The sequence below is a fragment of the Tursiops truncatus genome, chromosome 17 (genome assembly GCF_011762595.2).
Source record: "Tursiops truncatus isolate mTurTru1 chromosome 17, mTurTru1.mat.Y, whole genome shotgun sequence".
NCBI lineage: Eukaryota > Metazoa > Chordata > Mammalia > Artiodactyla > Delphinidae > Tursiops > Tursiops truncatus.
In genome coordinates, this window is record NC_047050.1 from 39835472 (window position 1) to 39858344 (window position 22873).

At 41.3% G+C, this 22873-nt stretch overlaps 2 long non-coding RNA genes across 2 annotated transcripts in view; one reads left to right on the plus strand and one right to left on the minus strand.

The window, feature by feature from the left end:
- Nucleotides 1–323: 323 nt before the first annotated feature.
- LOC109548276 (uncharacterized) lies at nucleotides 324–12049 on the minus strand. Its single transcript, XR_002174325.3, has 3 exons — nucleotides 11910–12049; nucleotides 11365–11472; nucleotides 324–1742 (listed from the first exon to the last, which is right to left on the minus strand). It is a non-coding gene; the product is annotated as an uncharacterized lncRNA (long non-coding RNA).
- Nucleotides 12050–12072: 23 nt separating this feature from the next.
- Nucleotides 12073–22873, plus strand: part of LOC109548277 (uncharacterized) — an 82755-nt gene continuing 71954 nt past the window's right edge. Inside the window, exons 1-3 of the long non-coding RNA XR_002174326.3 lie at nucleotides 12073–12200; nucleotides 12421–12480; nucleotides 13107–13271. This is a non-coding gene — a long non-coding RNA (uncharacterized lncRNA). The remainder of the gene's footprint in view (nucleotides 12201–12420; nucleotides 12481–13106; nucleotides 13272–22873) is intronic.

Sequence of the window (22873 nt, forward strand, 5' to 3'; positions counted from 1 at the left end):
CATTCATTCAACAAATATTTATTGGGCATCTTCTTTGTGCCAGGCATGAAGGAAGTAAAAAATAAAAAGGTATCTAACCCAGCCTGAGAGAGAGGGTAGCTAATGCTTCTAGGAGTTACAGACTTTGTTTAAGCTGAAAGATGGATGGGAATTATCTAGATCCAGTTAGAAGAGGGTTTTTCAGGCAGTGGAGATCTGTAAAGTGGGGTGTGAGGGGACCAAGTAAGGAGTGGCAATGGATAAGGGTGAGGAGCTAGGGCCAGAACGTGGAGCGGCTTGAAGGCTATGTAAAGACTTCCAGACTTTATCCCAAGGCGGAAAAGGAGCTCTTAAAATTTTTTTATTTACATTACAAAAAGCACACAGGCTCTGTACAATACACACGAACAGAAGTAAAAAGAGTACATTGTATATCTTCTACTACAACTTGACGGTGCAAGAGTTACTGCCTTTTAAGTATATAATGTATCTAAAAAGAAGGAAAACAATAATTTTTTTAAGAAATTAATGCAGATTGTATCAATGTCAATCTCTTGATTGTGATACTGTACGAAAATTACCCAAGATATTACCATTGGAAGAAATCAAGTGAAGGGTATTATTATTACTATTATTATTTCTCACAACAGTATGTGAATCTACAAAGATCTCAGAACAATCGTTTTTTTAAATGCACCACACACACAATAAAAGGCAAAGATATCTTCACGGGAAGGAGAATATTGATATAGTAAAACAACACAATGGAACCCACTGATAGCTTCTGAAAACCAATGGAAGCAATTCATCCTATGGAGCTTTAGAGGTGACTAAAGGTTCAGCAGTGGGTCTGTAATCCGCATTTTCATTGCAAAAAAATCCTGGGAGTGATCAGAGCACTGATACAGGAAGGAAAAATGGAATGGCTCAAAGAGCAATGGAATGTTACTAAGAGGAGTAAGATTGTGTGGTTGGGGAAAGAGGTGGCTGCTGGACTATGATTCCTAAGTGGGTTTAGATGTGCCCAATGCCCAGCTTACTAGCAAATAAATTTATGTTCTTTCATTGGCTATTGTAGGATACAGTGCTCACCAGTGGCTTCCTCTCCTGCAGGAACTTCCAGTGATGTTTCTAGCAATGTTCCTTGGATACATATGGACACATGATATAAACCGCATAACAAAATAAGCACAAATATGGAGTAGGACATGCTCAGGTCCTAATATTCAATTCATAAGACAAAACATCCTATCACAAACAAGTCAGAGCTTACCAGCCTCTGGAAAGGTTTTTAACAGTGGGAGTGATATAATCAAACTTGTCATTTAGAAGATCCCTCTGGCAGCGGTACAGACTACCTATTGGAGGGGGTGAAGATTCAATGGAGAAACAGTAAGGACTTCCACTCAAGGGACAGGGGCAATGGAGAGGAGATAGATTCCAGAATTATTAAGGAAGCAAAAATCTCTATCTCAACCATAAGAAATCCCCAGTAGAGCTTGGCCCTTGAATCTGCCGGGGTCAAATTTGGCTGTAAAACAGAAAACTCAAAATAACAATTGTTTAAACAAGATAGATGTTTATTTCTCTTATAAAAAGAAGTCCAGAGACATCAGTCCAGATGTGGTCTGGCGGCTCCAGCGTCACTGGGGAGTCAGGTTCCTCCTGTTCTTCTGATCTACCTTGAAAGTACATAGCTTCTGTCTTTAAAGTTACCTTTGGTCCGAGATGGCTGCCAGAGCCCATCTAACTGGTCCACATCACTGGTAGTGGAAAGGAAGAAGGGAGAAAGCTGAGCCATCAACTTCTGCAAAGGCTTCTCCAGATCTCCACACATATTGATGTTTATATCTCACTGGCCAAAACCAATGGCTATACCTACTAATGAGGATGACAGGAAAGTAATATATTCTAGCCCTGCTATCATTACCAGAATATCTGGAATGATATTTGATGGATACTTAGGAGTCTCTGTCATAGCCATCAATCAAGTGAGACACAGAGAAGGTGAGAATATCCTAGCCCTCCAGGGGATGAGTCACGGAGTTTGGTGGACACTGTGATGTGCCAGCCAGGTCTCCTTCCATGAAGGACTTTTGCCTCAGCTGCAGAGAGCGTTGTCAACAGAGAGCTTTCATCTGTCAGCCCCTTCTGAGAGCCTCCGCACCCAAGGAGCCTAGACAGCTTATGTTCAGTGACCTTCAATACAGGAATATAAGATGGACATCTTCATCCAACTGAGGACAACTCAGAAGAACTATGCTAGCTCCAGCTCTTTCCTTGGAGTTGGCTAAGGCTACTGTCGGGTTACACTGTAGTTTGAATTTTCAAGCTGGAATCTAAACTCCACAAAAAAAAAAACAAAGTTCCCTTCTCTCGTCACAAATTTCTCTCTTTTTTCCAGAAGTGACTCCTACTTCCTTGCCCTCCCTTCCACAGCACGGATGCCATGTTCACTCTTTAATAAACCTCCTGTGTGCCAACCTCCAACTCAGAGTCCACTTCTCAGGCCAGCCAGTGTGGCAAGGAGGGAGGGTGTATCTACCTGAAGTGTCAGAAACTCTGGAAGGAGGCGAAATGTTCACATTTACTGAAAGCAGCGTGGGCTAAGAAGATGGAGACATGCCGCTGTACGCACATTTCCTTTTTTCTGTCTCCTGCTTGCTTCTCATGGCTGTCAGTGCGCATGTCTATAGCATCCATTACATCGCTTCCCACGTGAAACTATCCATTCAGGTTTGGATAACCAGATCCTCAAACTTGTTAAAACTATGTGTAAAGAAAAGAAAATGGCTGTTGGGTGAGAGCTGGGTCTTCCTAGCTGCAAAATGCCTGAGTGCCCACACGGTAGGACTTCCACTATCTCCAGCTACACTTATTAGAGCCTTTTGTAAAATTTTTATTTTTTGGTTTCTTTCTTGGTTCTTGGCTAGGTTCCAGATAGGTAAGATGGGACTCTAAATGCAATAAATAAGAGAGGGAAAAATTACTCTAACTTTGTGGCATTTTTGGTTCTAACTCAGAAGCCAATTTTCCTTACTCTGTCTGAAGCTTATAGAATTTAGCCTAAAACAGCCTGTCATCATAGACACCCCTTCCTCTGGCATTCCATCTGCCCATTTGTGAAAGCTGGTCCACACAAATGTTCACTCAGGATGAAAACAGACCACCTGGACACCCAGTTGTGTGTGAGGGGTGCTCATGACCTTGGAGGAAAATGTCCCAGAGGGGCCAGAACTGCATCATCACCCAGTTCTCAGGCAGGGAGTCCTACCCCCAAAACACTCCCTCCTCACCAGTGTGTACAGGGGGCCGGCAAACATTACACTGCACCCAAAACTTCATAGTCAGAAATGTTTTTTCATTTCCATGACTCAGAGCAAACGTTATTCATATAGTGCCTCTGAATACACCCACTTCTGGAAGAAAAGAGAAATTTGTGGCAAGAAAAGATAACTTTGCCATCATTTCTTCCCAGAGTTTAGATTCTGGGTTAGGAAGCATCAGCTGCTAGTGACACAAGCCTGTGTGCTATGTGGCTTTTGAGGTTTGCCTACTCACAGATCTCTCTGGCTCTTCCCACTTGTCTCTGTCAACAGTTGACACTGCGGTATTTATTTATCTGGATTTTTAAAAAGTGAACTTGTGATAGCACCTTTGCTCACAAAAGCACTTTTCAGGCAAGCAGTCCATAGCAGTTTCCTCCCAGTTTATTTCAGGGAAAAGTGCGAGAAGATCCTCTTCCTTTGAAAAACCCTAACTAAACTCACACAAGCCTGTAAATATATTTTCTCAGAGAATTTTATTCATCTTTGAATCTTCCAGGGTCTGACACCTGGAGTACAATAGACACTAAATGTTTGTTGAATGAATAAATGAATGAGTGAATGAAAGAAACAAATGATAATTACTGCGTGAATAAATGAATGTGAGCTCAAGAAGCTTACTGGTAGGAGGACAAAATTCGTTCCTGAAAGGTATAACACAGGAAAGAATGGATACTGTGAGAAGGTGGGAGGGAATGATCACATCAGGTGAGATGAGTGATGTTCAATCAGGCTGTATCTGGTAGAGTCGCCAGGAGGGCTTTACAAATCACAGAGCCCAACCTGTTAAATCAGAATCTTTCAGGGTGGACCCAGGCATTGGTGTTTTTTTAAAGCTCCTCAGGAGATACCAATGTTCAGCCAGAGTTGAGAGCCACTGGGACATGAGGATCAGAAAGAGATTCATAAAGGAAGTGGTTTTCTAAAACAACCTTTAAGGATGGATAGAGTTTTGACTTGTAGAAATGAGCAGGAACTAGGGAAGATGTCCTGACCACCCTTCCCTCACAACCACAATTCCAGACTGTCTATCCTACCTAATCCAGACAGATGCTGGCAACTGGTAAGGGGGCGCCTGTGCAATTAAATGACTTTTTCCCCTCTGGGCCACCTAAGAGCCTGGCCACTAGTGTCTGAAGGACTCATGTGAGGGTCTGAACACTGAGGATCTTGGGGGAGCTGGCCTGAGGGACTGCCCACCCCAGGGCATGTCTGTATCCACTGGTATATTCCAACTCAAGAGCTGAAAAGGGAAGTTAGTGATTTCATCCTTGAGGTTGGGATCTCTTGAAAAGATGGGAAACCTAAAGTCTTCCTTCCTGTGGTGCCTTCACAGGGATCTGACAACCCACCGTTTGCTCCACTGGCAGCCCCTGCAACAGAGACCACAGGGCCTTCCACTACTCTCAGAAGTGATGCTGCAGAAGGCTCTTAGCAACTATACCCAAACCCCAAGGATTAAACAAAGAAAAATAATACATCAGAGAAGGACAACAGCTAGAGAGAGAGAAATAATAAGCAAAGCAATCAAAACATAAAAAAATAAAGACTTGTAAAATTTTAGAGCTACTGGAGGAGATCGTCTACAAACTATACAAAAAAATAACAGTAATAAGAGGTGCTGAGGAGATTTTTAAAACACCTTCAGAAGACAGCCTAGAATTTAAATAGGCAAATGTGATTTTCAAATTAAAACTAATTGATTTAAGTAAAGAGTAGGATAGTCAGTGCTGAGACTCAATTCAGGGCCTAGAGGATCAAGTGGAAGAAACAATTCAAACCACAGAACTGATGGCTTCCATAGGGAAAACAGAAATTCCAGAAGGAGAAGGAGGAACAGCTGGAGAGACACAACAAACATTGATGCAAGAAAATTTAGTACAGATGAGGGAAGACCAGTACCTGTCTTGCAAGTTTTCACCAAATTCTATACCCAGGTGTATCTTGGTCAATTTCCAAATTCCAAAGGTAAAGCAATAAATCTTTCAGGTTTACAGGTAAAAAGAATAAGAAAGGAGAATCACATTGGCACTCAACTCTGCTGCATTGAAAACTAGGACAGTAACATTTATGGACTTTTGAGAAAGAGGACTGCAACCTAGGATTCCTCTGCTGGCCAAGTTAGCCTTCATCTGTCAGCGAGAAAGAAAGATACTTGGGGCGTGCAAGAATTCAGAGAATATACTATTCCCACGCACTATCTGGGGAAAATACTAAAGAAAGGGCTCTAATTAAACAACAAATGAATCATAGCAGAGACCTCAAGATCAGGAAAAGAAGAATAAGTAAAAGGAAAGAGTTGTGAGCTGTGATGCTTGCTATTTATATAAATATGTGTAATATCTAACTCCATAACAGTAGGTTGCCTGAGAACGTGTAATACAAATTCTAAATGAGGATTCTTGAAACAGGCAAGGAACATTCCAAGGAAATTCTAATAATAATAATAATCCAGAATGAAAAACTCTTGTTATCTCAGCAAAACCCAGAAGTGGGAGACAGATGAGGCAACAAAGCAAAAGCATTTATTATATCTCCTCTGGAGAGAGAAAGGTGAAGGAAGGAGGAAGATAAAGTCTTCTAAAAGAGAGTTAGTAAACATGACAGCGGAGTGAACTAAATAGAAAAGAACATCATATGAGACACTACTGAACAAATCCAAAGGCTTGTTCTTAAAAAGTTCACTGAAATTGATAAACCCTTCCCTAGTCTGTTTAAAGAAAAGTGAGAACAAAAAAATAAACAAGAACGCTCCCCAGACGTGAGAGCCCAGAGCCACCTGCCCGCCAGCATCTGCCCTGGGACTCAGGGGCTCAGGGATGGGCTGGGTCGGGATGCCCCACCCTTTCCCACACGTCCGTCCCCCCACATCCCAGATTTGTCTCAGCCAGATAGCCGACATGGATCAAAAGCTGCAGATGACATCAACGGTCTCAAGAGCATTGCTCTAATTAAGAATAATACAATAATTTTGGATGCCTAAAAAATAAATAAATAAATAAACAAGAACACCTGAAACACATAATGTTCTGTGTCAATTATACCTCAATTTAAAAAAATAGACAAAATTGGGAGTGAAAAAAGAGCCATCATCACAGATACAGAAGAGATTAAAATAATTATAAGAATTTATTATATGCTAATTCTATGACAATAAATTTGAAGATCTAGAGGAAATTACCAAAATTAATCCAAGTGAAAACCTGAATTTTCAGTGGGAGAGTGGGAGAGAAAAGAAAGGTTGTTAAATATCAACCATTAACAAGGGTATCAGGACAGATGGTTTAACAGCTCAGCTTTCTAATCTTCAAAGAATAGATAACATCAGTGTTAATTAATTTATTCTAGACCATGGAAAAAATTGAAAGCTTCTCCACTTATTTTATGAAGCAAGCATGATTTTAATGCTAGATAAAATATTAACAAATAGAATCTAGCCATGTGGCAAAAAAAATAATACACTGTAACTAAGCAGAGTTTATTCTAGGATTACAAAGCACAACATCAAGACATCTATCAACATATATTTTTTCATCAATAAATTAAAAGTGAAAAACCATACCCTATCAATAGTTCCTGAAAAGGCATTTGATAAAATTCAGCAGCCATCCATATTAAAGCTTTAAGGAAAATAAGAATGAAATGATAGCTGTTGTATATAATAAAGTCTCGTTATCAAAAACCAATAGCCAATATCATTCTCATTGGTCAAACACCAAAAGCACTTCAATTAAAATCAAATCCAGACAAAAATGCCCACTATTGCCACTGTAACTCAACATTTTCTTCAAGATTCAGAGATTAAAACAAATGTCATAAGGTAAGAAAATGAAGTGATTAGTACAAGCATGTGAAAGAAGAAATAAAGTATTGGAATATTTCTTTTTGCTCATGGTTTTATCTTTTCTTTTCAGATTTAAGCCTGCTATTAATGTTCCTGTTTAACACTGGCTTGGAGGTTTTTAGAAAATACAATAAGAACATAAAATTAAGTAACTGACATAAGTATTTGATAATATTTTCTTCCATTGACCACATGACTCCATTACTAGAAAACCCAGGAAACTCTAGTTTTAAAAAAACACTCAAATTAATGAAGAATTTGGTAAGGTGACAAATTTTACAGAAACGCATACAAAAATTAATCATTTCTCTATACTATAGCATGTTCACCTAAAAATAGAAATGAGAAAAATAATTAATTTTAGTGACAAAATCTATAAAATATTGAGGGATAAATATAAAAGAAACATAAGACTATGGAAAAAAACCTTATGTAAAAAACCAAAGCAAAATCTGAAGAAATTTTAACACCAATCAATTTGTTCAGAGGAGTTAATATCTTAACAAATTCCTTCTCCCCCCAAATATAAATGTCATACAATGCCAATTATAATCCCAGTAGTTTGTGGGTTGTTTTTTTTTTTTTTGGCTGGGGTTTTAATAGGAATTGCATTATATTTGTGTATCACTTTGGAGAGAATTAGTTATCTTTACTATGTTGAGTCTCTCAATCCACAGCCATGGTCCCCCTTTCATTTATTTAAATCTTTGATTTCTCTCCACAGCACCAGTAGATTTTTTGATTGTAAGTAAATTGGTTTTGAAGTATAGTGTACATACAGAAAAGTGCCAAACCGTAAGTGTGCCCATGTAACTAACATCCCCATAAAGAAATATAACATAACCAGCACTCCTTAAGTTCCCCATCCCGTCCCCTCCCAGTGTCCCCCAACACCAAGGAGAAACCACCTACTATCTTGACTTCTAATACCACAGACTTACTTTGCCTCCAACAGGTTTTGTTTTTTAATTGGATAAAACGTGCTTAGAACTTACACAGACAATAAATGTTCAGAAGGTAAGAAAAATAGGAAAAAGAATAACAATAAGAGACGTCTAACCTTATCAGTATCAGAGCACTCCAAAAAGCTATAGTAATTAAATCATTGTGTATTAGTACAGGAAGAGACCAACAGTAAGAGGTACAGAATAGGGGATGAAAAAAATCAATCCCGGTACATGTGAGCATTGAATACAAAGCTGATAATTCAAGACAGCAGGGAAAGAATAGATTATTTAATAAATGATACTAGCTCAACTTACTAGAACAAGTTGAATCCCATCTTATGCTATATACAAAAACAAATTTTAGACATATATAAGACTTGTTACATTTGTATAAAATAAAATAAATAGCTTAGAAGAAAATCTAGGTAAATACATGGGTTGGGGAATCTTCTTATCATAACAGGAAACCCAGAACCTCTGAAAGAAAGACATATTTGACTTAAATTGAAAATGCCACTAAGATAATACGTAAGTGATACATTTGGACGGAAAGAGTTTTACAGATGACAGATAAATGATAACAATACTATAAAAAGAGCTCCTACAAATTGCCCAATCAAAAAATGGGCAAAGACTATGAATAGATAATTCACAGAAAAGCAAATCCAAATTCTCAACAAACTTGAAAAGATGCTCAAGCTCACCAGTAGTCCACAAACTGCAAATTAAGTTTACGATGAAATATCACTTTACGACGATCTGAATGGAAAATATTAAAACAGGAGTGATAGCGACTGTTGCTAGTAGGGGTGTGGGTAAAGCACTCTCCATATTTTACTACTGAAAATATGATGTTTGGGCCTTTCTGAAAGCAATCTGGAAATATATAATAAATTTTAAAATACACATGCCCTTCAACCTTGGAATCTATTCGGTAGAAGCAAAAGCATCAGTACATAAAGATACAGGCTTAAGAATATTTACTGCTTCACTGTTTGTAGCGACAGAAATGTAAAACAAACAAAAAAATGTCTTTCAAGAGAAAGATAAATAATGGATAAATTATGAAAGAGTCTCATCATGAATTATTATGTAAGCCAAAACAATGTATTAGAACCATACCAGGTGACAGAGGGATTTCCACAAGGTATTTTTAAGTGAGAAATAGAATATGTACAAAATCCATGATCTAATTTTTCCAGAGAAAGCAATGAACTCCCCCAAACCCTACATATACAGAGATTTATCTATTTATCACCTATCATCTATCTGATATATAATCTATATATCTATGTGTATATAATCTTATGTCATTATATGAGATGGAGAAAGTTAAAAGGCTATTAGCACCTGGTCATCTGGGGTAAGGGACTGGGGGAGAGAGCGGGTGGGATGGATACTTGAGAAGACTGAGAAATGAGAAGTTGCAGGGAATGTATGGATGGGAGTGAGTAGTTCCACTTATTTGAAGGGTACTTCAAGAATTCTGGGTATACTCAAAGTTTGAACTCCAAAGCTGCTGGTGGGGGCCTTTCCTGGGGGATACTAAGGCCAGACCCTCCTTAGAGGACGTGGGTACAGGACATATCACAGAGAATGCCTCCTGTCCCTCCCAACATCTGACCCGGTGAAATCATGTCATGACAAATACCAAGGCCACTGTGAGGGACCCATAGTCTGGGATGTGCAGGACCTAATGCTGTGTTTAGGGTGAAGGTCTTCCTGCAGGTCTCCTGCCAGGGGGCAATGGGGTAACCGTGGGATCACTGTATGTGTTTATGGAACCTAATAACCCCCAGGGACCTTATGGTCTACTTTGGGTAGATCAAAGTCCTACCAAATTCCACAACTCAAGTTATTAAGAACAAACCGCAAGAGATTTTCACTTACTTCTCTATAAAGAACATTAAGGGATCCAATTCCTATTCTGTATCGACCATCTTAAACTACCCTTTCTCAGGGTTTTACTTTGAGGTGATGAAAATGTTTCAGAAATAGATAGGTGGTGGTTCCACAACATGGTGAATGTAACTAAACGCCACTGAATTTTTCACTTTAAAGAGGATAATTTTATGTCATGTGAATTTCACCTCAATAAATTATTTAGAAAAAAAAATACCTTTTCTCTCCCAGCCTAAAACTTACTTTGTATCTTACTCTCAACTCTACCAAAAACGTTCCTGAAAGCCCAGTCCACAAACCCCTCCACTTCAGTTCCTTTTCTCTTCCCTCCTGTTTCTTGTAGTCCTGTCTGCACCCATCCCTCTATCCCATGTCTCAAAATCCCAGGAGGCAGGCTGGCAAACATGGAATTCCACATGTGGGTGAGGAAAGAGGGGAGCTGAGGGGGGAAAGACACATTTTCCTTTAACAGGTGGTGGGAATGGGCGAGCCGAAGGCTGGTATTACTCACTAGTAAGTTTTGCCTCTTTCACATATGGGAGCATAAGGTAATTTGGGTACCAGCCGCCCTCAGCAGCCTGTCTTCCCCCACGCTGTGAGTCGCTGCCCCCGCCTGTCACGACAGCTTGTTCTCAGCCCCCCCAAAGCCAAGGCCCTGTGACTGGGAGCCCCCATCTAAAGGTTACTTTTGGATGGAGAAGGGGAACCTCCCTCCTTTGGTGGGAGGGAGTCAGGGAGGGAGGGACGGATGGGAGAGCTCCACTGGGCAGCACGCAGTCTTGCAGAACAGGTGGTTTTGTTTATTTTTCTCCATTTCATTTACAAAATTGTACCCTTTCCTAAAACAGCCTCAGGACTCAAGCACAACAAGTACAGGCACAGTGAGATGGCATTTAATCAAAATACAGAAATTTAAGCAGCCATCATCACGATGGAGCAGCAGAAATCGCCGCCAAGTAAACATCCAAGCAGCCACTGCCATTTGACTGCTCAGCAACTGAGAGGACAGGACAGGAGACAGACAGGCATGTCCCAGCTCAGCCCCTCACCCTGTTCACCCAGGGCAGGGCCGGAAGGCAGGAACAGGCCAGTCCAGAGGGTCTGGGCCCCCAAGGCTCCAGAATGCACAACTCCAGCCCCTACCTCAAATGAAGTTGGGTTTCCCTGGGCTATTTTATGGGTTAACTATGGTTTTAGGGAATCAATCTGTTAATATTACTAATGCCAAAAAACAAAAAACAAAACACGTCTGAAAGTCATTATGGCACAGTAGAAAGAGCTTTCTACTCCATTAACTCCCACCCACCCCCTTTTTTTTTTTTTGAGCCAAATTAACTTAGGTTCAAATCCTGGCTCTGTCACTTACCAGCTGTGTTGAACTTGCACAAATCACGTAAATTCTCCAGGCTTCTGTTTGCTCATCTCTGGGGCAAGGTCAGAGTGATAGCACTGGTTTACTGGGAATCTCAGTTCACTGGGGTCATAAACATGAAACGGTTTATTTTTCCTGAAATTGCTCCCAAACTCTCAAACCCCCCATTTCTCACTGGGTAGCTGCTCCTTTAAGTAACAGATCAGCCCAATTCCATAGTGTTTCAGTCACCTTTTATCATTAGACGGTTATTTTCATTCCTTAAGATTCTGCCCTGTTCATTTAAAAATTTCAACCTTCTGCCCATTTCCAGTACTTTTCCTTCCCTCTTAAAACTGCAGAGTGCCAATGAAATTAGAGTTCTAGATAAATAACGTTTTCATCTAAGTACCGCTCATTTTGTTTGCTAAATCTGGCAACCCTCCACCTTCTCCCAAGCACAGGCTTTAGGGAAGTGGTTCCCAATTCAGGCTGCTCATTAAAAATTTCAATGCCTGGGTTCCGTTCCAGACCAGTTAAATCGGAATATCAGGGCATACCAAGAATTTTTTTTTCAAAGTTTCCCCGAGGGACTGGAACGTGCGCTCGCGGCTGACAGCAGCGCTTTGGAGGGGGGGTCCGGCTTCTTCCCGTTCTAGCAACGCCTCCCGCTTCCCAGCATGCACTGCTGCGGCGTGGGGGGCGGAAGACGGAGAGGCCGGTCTCGTTTTACGAGACTGTCGGTGGTAAGCTCGTAACCCTCTCAGCTGGTCACAACAGCGCCTCCACTTGACACCGACGGGCCCTTTGTTCCCAGTGTACGGGCAGGCATCCAAATGCGGGCTCTCCTGGTACGTGCTCTGGAGAGCTCCGTGAGGGACTTCCTTCTGCCTGCTCCCTGGTGTGGAGACGAGGCTTCAGCTTGCCCCCAACTCAGCCCTCTGCCGGAAGTAACCCCACCCCCGCCCCGACAGCTTCCTGCTGCTGAGAGCCCCCTCCTGCCCCAGGCGCCCTTCCAAGGGGGGCGGGGGGGTACTGGCAAGATAGCTTAAACCACACTGCCTCCTACAGGCCAAGGTGACCTACAGGGCTCGTCTCAGCAAGCCGGCGCTTCGCACCTGTTGTTCTCAGGTAAGGGTCCAATTCCAGCACCTCCCTCTGCACCCACGACCACGTTACCCTCATAATAACTCATGTTTGTTGAGATTTTCTGGGTGCCTGGCACTGTGCTCAGCTATTTATCTCCTTTAATCCTCGAAAACAGGGTGGGGAGATAGGATTCATTTCCCCACTTTTCCGATAAGAAATTGTGGCTAAGACAGTTTAAGTAATTTGCCGAAGGTCATACAGCTAATAAGAATCAGAGTTCACATTTGACTCCAAAACCTTGCCTTTACCGCTATAATTTATAATAGTCCTACTGTAATGTAATTTGTGAAACTTATCTTGGTTTCTGGTACACAGCAGCCGCTCAATAAATATTAGTTCTCTTCCTAGATAACCTCATACTGGAAATCTATCATCAAGTACAGTTATATAACGTTCAGTCCAAGTTACTTGGAAACAATGTCAAGCTGTTTCATCATTCCCATCTATTAATCTATTAACTAATTCACTCTTTTAAAACATATACTATGTGTCAGGTTCGGTGCTAGTACCAAGATAGAGAACAAGAAAAATTTAGTATTAGTTTCTGTTGTCTGCTGCTACAAATTACCACAAACTCAGTCACTTAACAGAAATTTATTATTTCACAGTTCTGGAAGCTGGAAGGCTGAAATCAAGATGTTGGCAGGGCCACACTCCCTCTGAAGATTCTAGGGGAACATCTCCTTGCCTCTTGCAGTTTATGGTGGCTGTCATGGACACCTGTCATTGGTTCTGGGACCCACCCACATAATCCAGGATGATCTCATCTCAAGGTACTTAATTACATCTGCAAAGACTCTTTTTACAAATAAGGTCACATTCACAGGTTCCAGGAGTTAGGATGTAGACATATCTTTGGGGGGTGGAGGAGGGTACTATTTAACTCAATACAAAATTATAATTCAGTGTGTTGGAAAGAACTTGTTTGGTCTTTGGAGTGAAAAATACATGCGTTCAAATTCCACCCATGCCATTAGCTCAGGCAAATTACTCAAATTTTCTGATATGTTAGTTTGGGTCTTCTGAGAAGAAGATGCCACCTGGAATTAGATGTGCAAGAGGTTTATTGGAGGAAATGCCTGTGGGATTCCTCAGGGATCCTCACTTGCATTTCACTGGATAGACTGTTCTGCATGATTATATCTAGCTGCAAGGGAGTCTAGAAAGATAAGTTTCCAGGCTTTATTGTACAGATAGGCAAGGGGGAAAGGGGATTTTGAGTATCTGATCCATAACACCTGCCAAGATAATACAGTAATAGTGTCCACAGTGTCTGTGGCATGACGTTTGGAAACACCAGTTCCTATTGTGGAAGCAAAGTGCCTAAATCCAACTAAATCTGTGTTTGGGGATGAGGCAAAGGTCATCAAAGTGACTCTTGGAAGTGCCTTGGTTTGCCAGATGAATGAAGGCATTTCAGGCAGAAGGTGTGCATATGCAGATCTGTGGGTCAGAAGGGCCTGCTGAAGAAATGGCCAGCAATTTGGAAAAGTTAGGCCATAACTAATGAGGTAGAGAGTGTTGAAAAATGATGAAAAACACATGTGTCATATCAAGGCATTTGGATTTTATGCTTTAAGACAGGGATGTCCAACATTTTGATTGTGTAGTTTTATTCAATAAAAATCTTTTTTGGAGTGTATACCCCTAGTGTATATTTATTTATTTATTTACCTATAATTTATATACTGCACCAATTTGTCAGGTGGGTTATAAGTTGCACACTAGAGTATAAGCTCCCTGAGGGCAGGGAATTATTCTTTTATTCACTGCCTATCCCCAGTACCTAGATGGCCCCTGGCACAGAAGAATACTTAATAAATACTTATTAATGACAGAATGAAAATTTAATAGAAAGTGTAATTCTAGATTTCTTCTTGCACCCCATGGATCATCTTGTTACACTTGGGAGGCATGCAACCTCCCCTGGATTTCAGCAGTGTGAGTAATAAGAGTTTCTGAAGGGTTTGAAACAGTAACATGATGAGATCTCAGAAATATGATTCTGGAGTGGTATGGAGGAGACCAGAAGGCAAGTTAGCAGGTAGACTAGAACAATAGCTCCTGAACCTCTAGGATTTCATGGACCAGTAATGGTAATAACAGTAGTATCATCAACTATTATTTTTTTCAGTTTGTCAGCTTTTTTGTTTTTGCTAAATAAGGATTAAGGGGGAAAAGATTATTTGAGATTTTTTTTTATTATTATTATTTTTTGCAGTACGCAGGCCTCTCACTGCTGCAGCCTCTCCCGCTGTGGAGCACAGGCTCCAGACGCGCAGGCTCAGCGGCCATGGCTCACGGGCCCAGCCACTCCGTGGCATGTGGGATCTTCCCAGACCGGGGCACGAACCCGTGTCCCCTGCATCGGCAGGCAGACTCTCAACCACTGAGCCGCCAGGGAAGCCCGAGTTCCTTTTTTTATAGATTTTTAAAAATTGTGGTCAAATATACATAACACAACATTTACCATCTTGACCATTTTTAAGTTTACAATTCTGTGGCATTACATATATTTGCATTGTTCTGTAACCATCACCACCATCCATCTCCAGAATGTTTTCATCTTCTCCAACTGAAAGTCTATACTCCTTAAACACTACCTCCCCTTTCTCCCATCCCTTCATCTCCTGGCGGTCACCATTCTATTTTCTGTCTCTAGAAGTTTGACTCTTCTAGGTACCTCATACAAATGGAATCATATAATATTTGTCATTTAGAGACTGGCTTACTTCATTCAGAATAATATCTTCAAAGTTCATCCGTGTTGTAGCATGTCTCAGAATTTCCTCCTTTTTTAAGGCTGAATAATATTCCTTTTGTATTTATTCCATGTTTTGTCTATTCATTTATCTGTCAGTGGACAGTTTTTTCCCATGGAATTACTGGATCGTAATTCCATGTTGATAATTCTATGTTTAATTTTCTGAGGAACTGCCTCTCCACAGTGGCTGCACAGTTTTAAGTTCCCACGGGCAATGCACAAGGGTTCTACTTTCTCCATATCCTTACCAACAGTTGATATTTTGTTTTGTTTCATTTTTTATAACTGCCATCTGAATGAATGTGAAGTGATATCTCATCGTGGTTTTAATTTGCATTTCCCTAATGATTAGTGATACTGAGGATCTTTTTATGTGTTTATTGGCCATTTGCATATCTTCTTTGGAAAAATATCTGCTCAAGTCCTTTGCCCATTTTTTAATCTAGTCATTTTGTTGTTGGATTGCAGGACTTCTTTATATATTCTGGATATTACTCTCTTATCAGATAGATGACTTGCAAATATTTTCTCCCATTCCATGGGTTATCTTTTGCTCTCTCGATAGTATCTTTTGATGCACAGAAGTTTTATATTTTGATGAAGTCCAATTTTTATCGATTTTTTCCCTTTGTTGCCTGTGCTTTTAGAATCATATCCAGGAAATTGTTGCTAAATCTAATGTCATGAAACTTTCCCGTATGTTTTCTTCAAAGAGTTTTCTGGTTTTAGATCTTACATTTAGGCCCTTGATCCGTTTTGAATTAATTCTGGTATATATTGTAAGGTAAGAGTCCAACTTCATTTTTTGAGTTTTTTATTTTAAATAAATTTAGACATATCTAGAAACTCACTGCATTGTCTTTAATTTTCCTTTTCCCTGAAGATTGGTGCAAACTTCATCAGAGTCTGCAAGATGATATTTGGAAGCCCCAGTCTAGGGAAGAGATAGTGATGGCCTAAACTAGAGCTGCAGAGTGGCGTGGGTGGGGTGAGGTGGGAATGGAGGAGCTCAGCATGAGGGCGTTCTCAGATGCAGAATCAATAGAATGTCATGGCTGATGGGATGTGGAATGTGAAGCCAGGGAAGAAGTCTATGTACGTGATGGGCAGATAATATTTTCTTTAATTGTCTGATATAAAAAAAAAATTCTGAAAGCTGGAAGTTACCTTAGAATCCTTCCTAAGCAACAAAGGAGTTTTTGTTTAGAAAACTTCGAGTCCTTCTCTAGGAGGTTAAGGGAATAAACATAGGCCTTGATATGAAGAGGAAGTTAAGGCAAAGGAAGGCTGAACTAGTTTGCAAAGGAAATGAAAGTGGTTTATTTTTCAGAGTGGGCACAGAGGGAGAGGGTGAGGGACCCAGGAAGATGGGGAGGATAAAGAAGATGCAAGGAAGGTGGACCAGTGGAAGGGGTGTTAAGCAAGATGGTGGATGCTGGTACTTAAAAGGAAAAGAGAGCCAGCTTGGAAGGATAGCACAGAGACTGTGAAGAATGGGCCAATATCTTACATTGTTTGTTGTTCTGTGTAGCCTGTAACCACTTCCATTATCCTTAACTTCCAGTAACCATCTGTTACATACTCTGTCTTGTGTTACTGGTTCTTTGGGAAGGTAAGTCAAAGAAAAAGGGACTAGGTACCTTTTAGATGCAAAGTAGAAAGGAGAAAGGTGAGATGCAAAAGAGAGCTCTTTTCTCCCCCAATTAGTAAAGAAAATCTGGTACTGTGCAAGATTGACCCAATCCCTGTGGCCATGAAATGCAAAGCACTGATGGGCTTAGAGCTTGGTTACTCCTCTCTGAGACAGAGAGGTAAGGTTATGCTGACACCAACAGGCCTACCCTTGAGGTTGGGGGCAGGGTCAACCCCGCTCAAATCAATGGCTTCTATACATGGAGGAAGGGGGGGTGGTGCATGGATGCTGGGGAAGCAACCACAATGTTCACTGTAGGGTTTGAGCCAGTTCTTACGATGTTAAAGTAAAAGCAGAAAAGCCTGAGGACACTCAGGTTGCTGGTAATTGAGTGACGTAGGATGACATAGAAATACTCAAGTCCAGTGAAAGAAAAAATGGCGCATTGTCTTGACGCCTCTGATGATAATGTTTGGGCATTTTTCAAACATCCTAATTTCTGAATATAAACTTTAATGTATTCACGGAAGCAAGGTGGTGGTGGCGTTCAAATTCCAGCACTTCCCTTACTATGACTCTGTGACTGAGTCTCTTCATCCATAAAATGACATTAGCAGTAATACCGGCCTTACAGAGTTGGCAGGAGGATTAAAGTCACTGAATATGAGTAAACCCCTTAGAACAGTGCCTGACACGTGGCAAGTGTTGGTTAAATAAAAAATTGCAAACTAGAGGTTTCTGAGGTCCCTGATGGTCAACTAAATTGTATCTGCCTTCCAGACACATCTGCCTCCTTCCTCTCCTGACCCATGGCAAAGTCTCCTAAAATCAGAAGGCAATCAGTTGACTCTCCCTAGCTTCCATAGGGAGAACATAGATTCATCTCTGGGGACCAAGAATAGATAATTGGCCTGTTATTGATTAGACTTTGAGGTCACTCTTTCTTTCCAGTGACTGTTGATCTGTTTAGAACAATAAGCAGTCAGTGATTTACAGAATGTCATCCTGCGCGCACAGAGGAAGATACCCCCTCTAGAATGGCAAAGGTAATGGAACAGGGCTCTGGCTGGGCAGAATCCTTCAAGTGATGCTGGTATTTAAAATCATGTGAGGGTCTATCTTAAATGCTTGGTCATAGCCTTTTTCTTTCTTTTTTTAAAAATAAATTTATTGATTGATTTATTTCTATTTTTGGCTGTGTTGGGTCTTCGTTGCTGCATGTGGGCTTCTCTAGTTGCAGCAAGCAGGGGCTACTCTTCGTTGTGGTGCGCGGGCTTCTCATTGCGGTGGCTTCTCTTGTTGCAGAGCGCAGGCTCTAGGCGCGCGGGCTTCATTAGTTGTGCCTCGATGGCTCTAGAGCGCAGGCTCAGTAGTTGTGGCTCACGGGCTTAGTTGCTCCGCGGCATGTGGGATCTTCCTGGACCAGGGCTCAAACCTGTGTCCCCTGCATTGGCAGGTGGATTCTCAGTCACTGCGCCACCAGGGAAGCCCCATAGCCTTTTTCTTAATCATAAATTTCAATGACTCAATGTACCGTGATATTTATTACAGTGTCGTTTATAGCAATGAAAAATTGGAAATGTCGAACACCAGGGGACTGGTAAATTAATTAAAGGCAGCCACATGATAAAATTATTCAGCCACTAAAAGTCATCTTTTCAAAAAAGCTTTCAATGACAGTTCAATGTTTACGGTACAAGGTTAAGTGAAAAGAGCAAGACACAAAACAGTATAAAGTGTAGGAGGACCTCAACCTCGTGAGAAATACACATACTCACCCACCTTCTCACAGAATATAAGACCGGAGGAATACGTATTAGAGGCATAACAGCGAGTGTCTCTGGGAGGTAAGGTACTGGGTGGGCTTCATTTTCTTCTTTATATTTTCCAGTGTTTTCTAAAATCCAGATGAGAGAAGCTCCCATTTACCCACTCCCATTTACCCCAGTAAACACCCCATATGACAAATCTCAACAGAGAAGGTCCACAGTCCCACTACTAAGATCCCCGGGCTGCCCTGGATTCTGTACACACTGCATCCTGGTTGTCAAACTCTCCTTCAGTTTTGGGTGATTACCTTGTCTCCACCCAGTAATTTTCCCCTTTTGCTTAAGAGGGAAGAGATGGTTTCTGTTGCCTGTAAATAAAAGAACTTGAATTAATACTATACCCTAATTGCTTTAGATACATCCATTTTTATATCCTCAACTAGATGTTAGCTCTTTGATGCTAAGGACTCTGCTTTGCTTTCTCTGTACCTCTCAGAGTACAACTAAGCCAATTCTAGGAACAACAGGAACACAAATACTGTGGATTTCCCTCAAATAAGTGGGGAGCTCAAGGGGGCACCTAACACGCCTGGATGGTATGTTCGGTAACTGCGAGCCTTAAGGTATGGGGAAGGTGATAAAAAATAAAGAGGGCCTCCCCTCGCCTCAGCCGTGGGGGCACAGGACTGGGCTTTTCAAGAACAGAGCTAGCTTTTAGGAGGAGAAAAGTCCTGTTTATAAAAATATTCTCTTCACTGCTAGTCATTAACCAGCAGGCCTAGCTCACCGAGAGAGTGACCAGCCACGTGGGCCCTGAGCAGAATCCAGCCCCATCTAATTAGAAGCCCGGTCCTCATCGACAACGATCCTGGGGACATTTCAGGGGCCTTTCTGAAGTCAGAAAATGCAGGCTTACACCTGCTTACAAACTGAGCCCTCCCCAGCCAGGCTTTTCTTTCTTCCTTCTTTTTTTTTTGTAATAAAGCAATTTCATAGCTGGTGTCTCTACTGTGTGATGAGGATTTTGTACAGTATCTTCCCCTCTTCAAAAGAGGTAAATTTAGACAGGGTAAACTTCACTGCCTCTACCCTGAGCGTGGCGGCCTGCCCCTCCCATCTGTGTGTCTATCCCCTTGGGTCTCTGCTGCTTTGTCCCTGACTCCCTTTCAAGTCTCGGCTCTGTTCCCTTTGTCAGGAATGACTGTGCTCAAATTCCTTCCTGCCATCACCCGCCTACTACCTACCAGTTCTGCTTAGATGCCACCTGCCCCAGAGAACCTTCTCTGACCCCACCCCCAAACCTCACCCGCCTTCTCCCCTCCCGCACCTCTAAGACTGGGTCATACCCACCCACCTGGGTAACACGCCACCCCTGCTCAGGCTCTTCCCAGCGCTTTCACACCGAATAGCAATGGTCTGCTTGTCTGTCTCCCCACTAAACTGAAAACTGCATGAGGCCAGGAGCTGGATCTTACTCCCCACTGCAGTTGCTGTGTCGGCACTCGGTATAGGGTTCACGCATTCGCTCAGCGAGCATTTGTTGACTGCATCCTGTGCGCCAGGCGCTAGGAACAAATGGTGAACAGAAACACGGCGCACACCCCCACAGTCTGTGGCACTTCCTACGTACACAGCTCTCTCCTCACGCCCTGGCTTTCTGCTGAATCCCCTTGTCACAAATCTGCCGTGCAGAGTGACATCAGGGAGTCAGACTTTGTTATAAAAGTTCTGTGAAAACGCATGCAGGTGGCTGAAGCCACACTCCTTAAGCAGCAAAAAAATGTGTCTGAATCATTTTCTAATTTTGCTCTTAAAAATCTCTCTTCTACCTTATGTAAAGCTGAAGAACTCTTTAAGATGAAAACATGGATTTCCTTGAAGGAGCTAATATAATGCTTCCAAACCTATCTTATGCTATTGGAACAAACCAGGAAGCTACTCTTTAGCCTGTTTCCCTCTTTTTACATGTCTGTTTCATAGATCAAATAATGTCTAGTTGCTACAATAGGCTCTCGTTACTTCTTTGTTTCCCTTTGCGACTCATGGGCTCCTGGGACAATTCATTAAGGTCTAGTGTATGACCCCCACTCTTCACCATCTAGGAAGCTCAGGAAGAGACAGCACAGGAGAGGAAAGACAACAACAGCCCCCAAACTAAGAGCAAGAGACCTCAGTGACAGAAGTTGCATGTCAAAGGAAACTGGACAGTGAGAAATGTGCCTGGGCCACTAGCCTTTGGGCACCAGAAGGCTTACACCTGCTACAGGTGGCCCACCCCTGGGGGTCAGTGATCAAGTGAAGGCTGGACAAAGATGAGATGGCTTCGGTTTAGGCTGAGTTTGAAAGCAGAGACAGGAAAATCAAGGCCATTTGCAATTGAAGAATGAGGACCCTGAATGATGACAGGAGAGAACGGGACTTCTCCAAGCCAGAGACCTCACTAAGCAGTTGGCCCCCTATGGATTTCCTGTGAAGTATCCTGGATCTTTAAGAAGATATTTTATAGTTAGAGACCAGGCTAAAATGACACCACTGAATAGACTGGTGTCTTCGTTTTTTGTATATGTATTTTTCTGTCATAAAAAGTAGCACATACAGAGGAAAAGCGTAGACACAAATAATCTAATCCCATCACCCAGAGACCTTGGGTCTTTCCCTAAAGTCTTTGTTAATCTGTGCATATAAAAGCACCCTCAAACTTTCCCCCCAGATTAGGAAATCACATGGCATATTCTATGTTCTAACCTCCTTTTCCTCACTTAAAAATATATAACAATGTTGTTCCACATCGATTTATATAGATTTGTATGACTTTTTATGATTAAATAGTATTCAATCATATGAATTTTGAGTAATTTATTTAATTCCCTCTGGTTTAGAAATTTTTTAATCATTATAAACAATGCTACAGAGAAGTCTTTGCCAATAAAACTCAGTCCATAGCCATGATGATTATCTTAGGGTAAATTCCTACAAGTAGAATTACTGGAACAAACGGTATGCATGTTTTTAAAGAATTTGAATAGGATTCCAAATTACCCGTACAAAGATCATGTCAATTTATATCCCTGGGTCCTGCTGGCAGTATAAAAGCATTTCCGTTTTCTCACATTCCCAATAAAGTGTACCTTACCAGATGTTAATGCAGGAGAACACTGCGATACTAATTAGGCAGATTTGAAGGGAAGTGTGCATCAAAATTTTATCATCCCAGTTTCCTTGCATCCTCAGCCCTCTCACACCCCTCTATTCTGTCTCTTTGTTTTCTCCTTGGCACGATTTGGGTACCCATCTCTCTCTCTTGCATTGTCTTAACAGGTTTGAAGGTAAGGAACATGTCTGATTCAATTTATATTGAATAAATATATTTATTCAATAAGGATAAATAAATATATTTATTCAATAAGGAACATGTCTGATTCAATTTATATTCTTCTTAGGGCCTAGCACAGTTTTGTTGGTGACACATTTGTTAAATAAGCTAAGTTAACTGAATTCAAATGTATAATTTTGATCCAAAATATCTCAAGAGATAGAAAGTGACATAGTGTAGAAAAATGGCATTTGGTAAATTATGAAGAGAATGAAAATGAGTGTTTTATTTTGAAGTCCAAAAGCTGCTTAGCAAGAATCTGTACCCTTGGGTTCCTAAAAGAATCCTTGCCAATGTTGCCCATAGTCAACAGGTTCACTTAGTTATTCATTCTTTTATTCAGACACTTACTAGGGGCCTGTCAAGCACCAAGCACATCAGTGAAATAAACATACTCGCTGCACTCAGGGATCTTACAATGGAGCTGGAGAGCAGAAACATACACAATGATTCTGCAAGAGATATCAAGCGCTCATGATGTGCCAGGCCCCAGGGATACAGAAATAACTATCTCATCTGTGACCTCTAGGAGCTTATGATCCCGTAGAGAAGAGAAACTGTAGAGAAATAATTTCACCATTGTGTGATGAGTGCTATGCATATCACTGCACCGCACCAGCAGAAGGCACCATGGCGTGGAGGGAAAAGAATGGGCTTCAGGATCAGGCAGATCTACGGTTGAATTTATGATCTGCTTTCTAGCTCTGTGACCCCGGGCAAGCCACTTCTAGTTTCAGTTTCCTTATACCAGGCTTAATGTACAGATTGAAGGAAATAATGTGTATGAAGGGCCTTCAATACCTGTAGGTGGTAAATGATGTTGTTAGCAGGGTGAG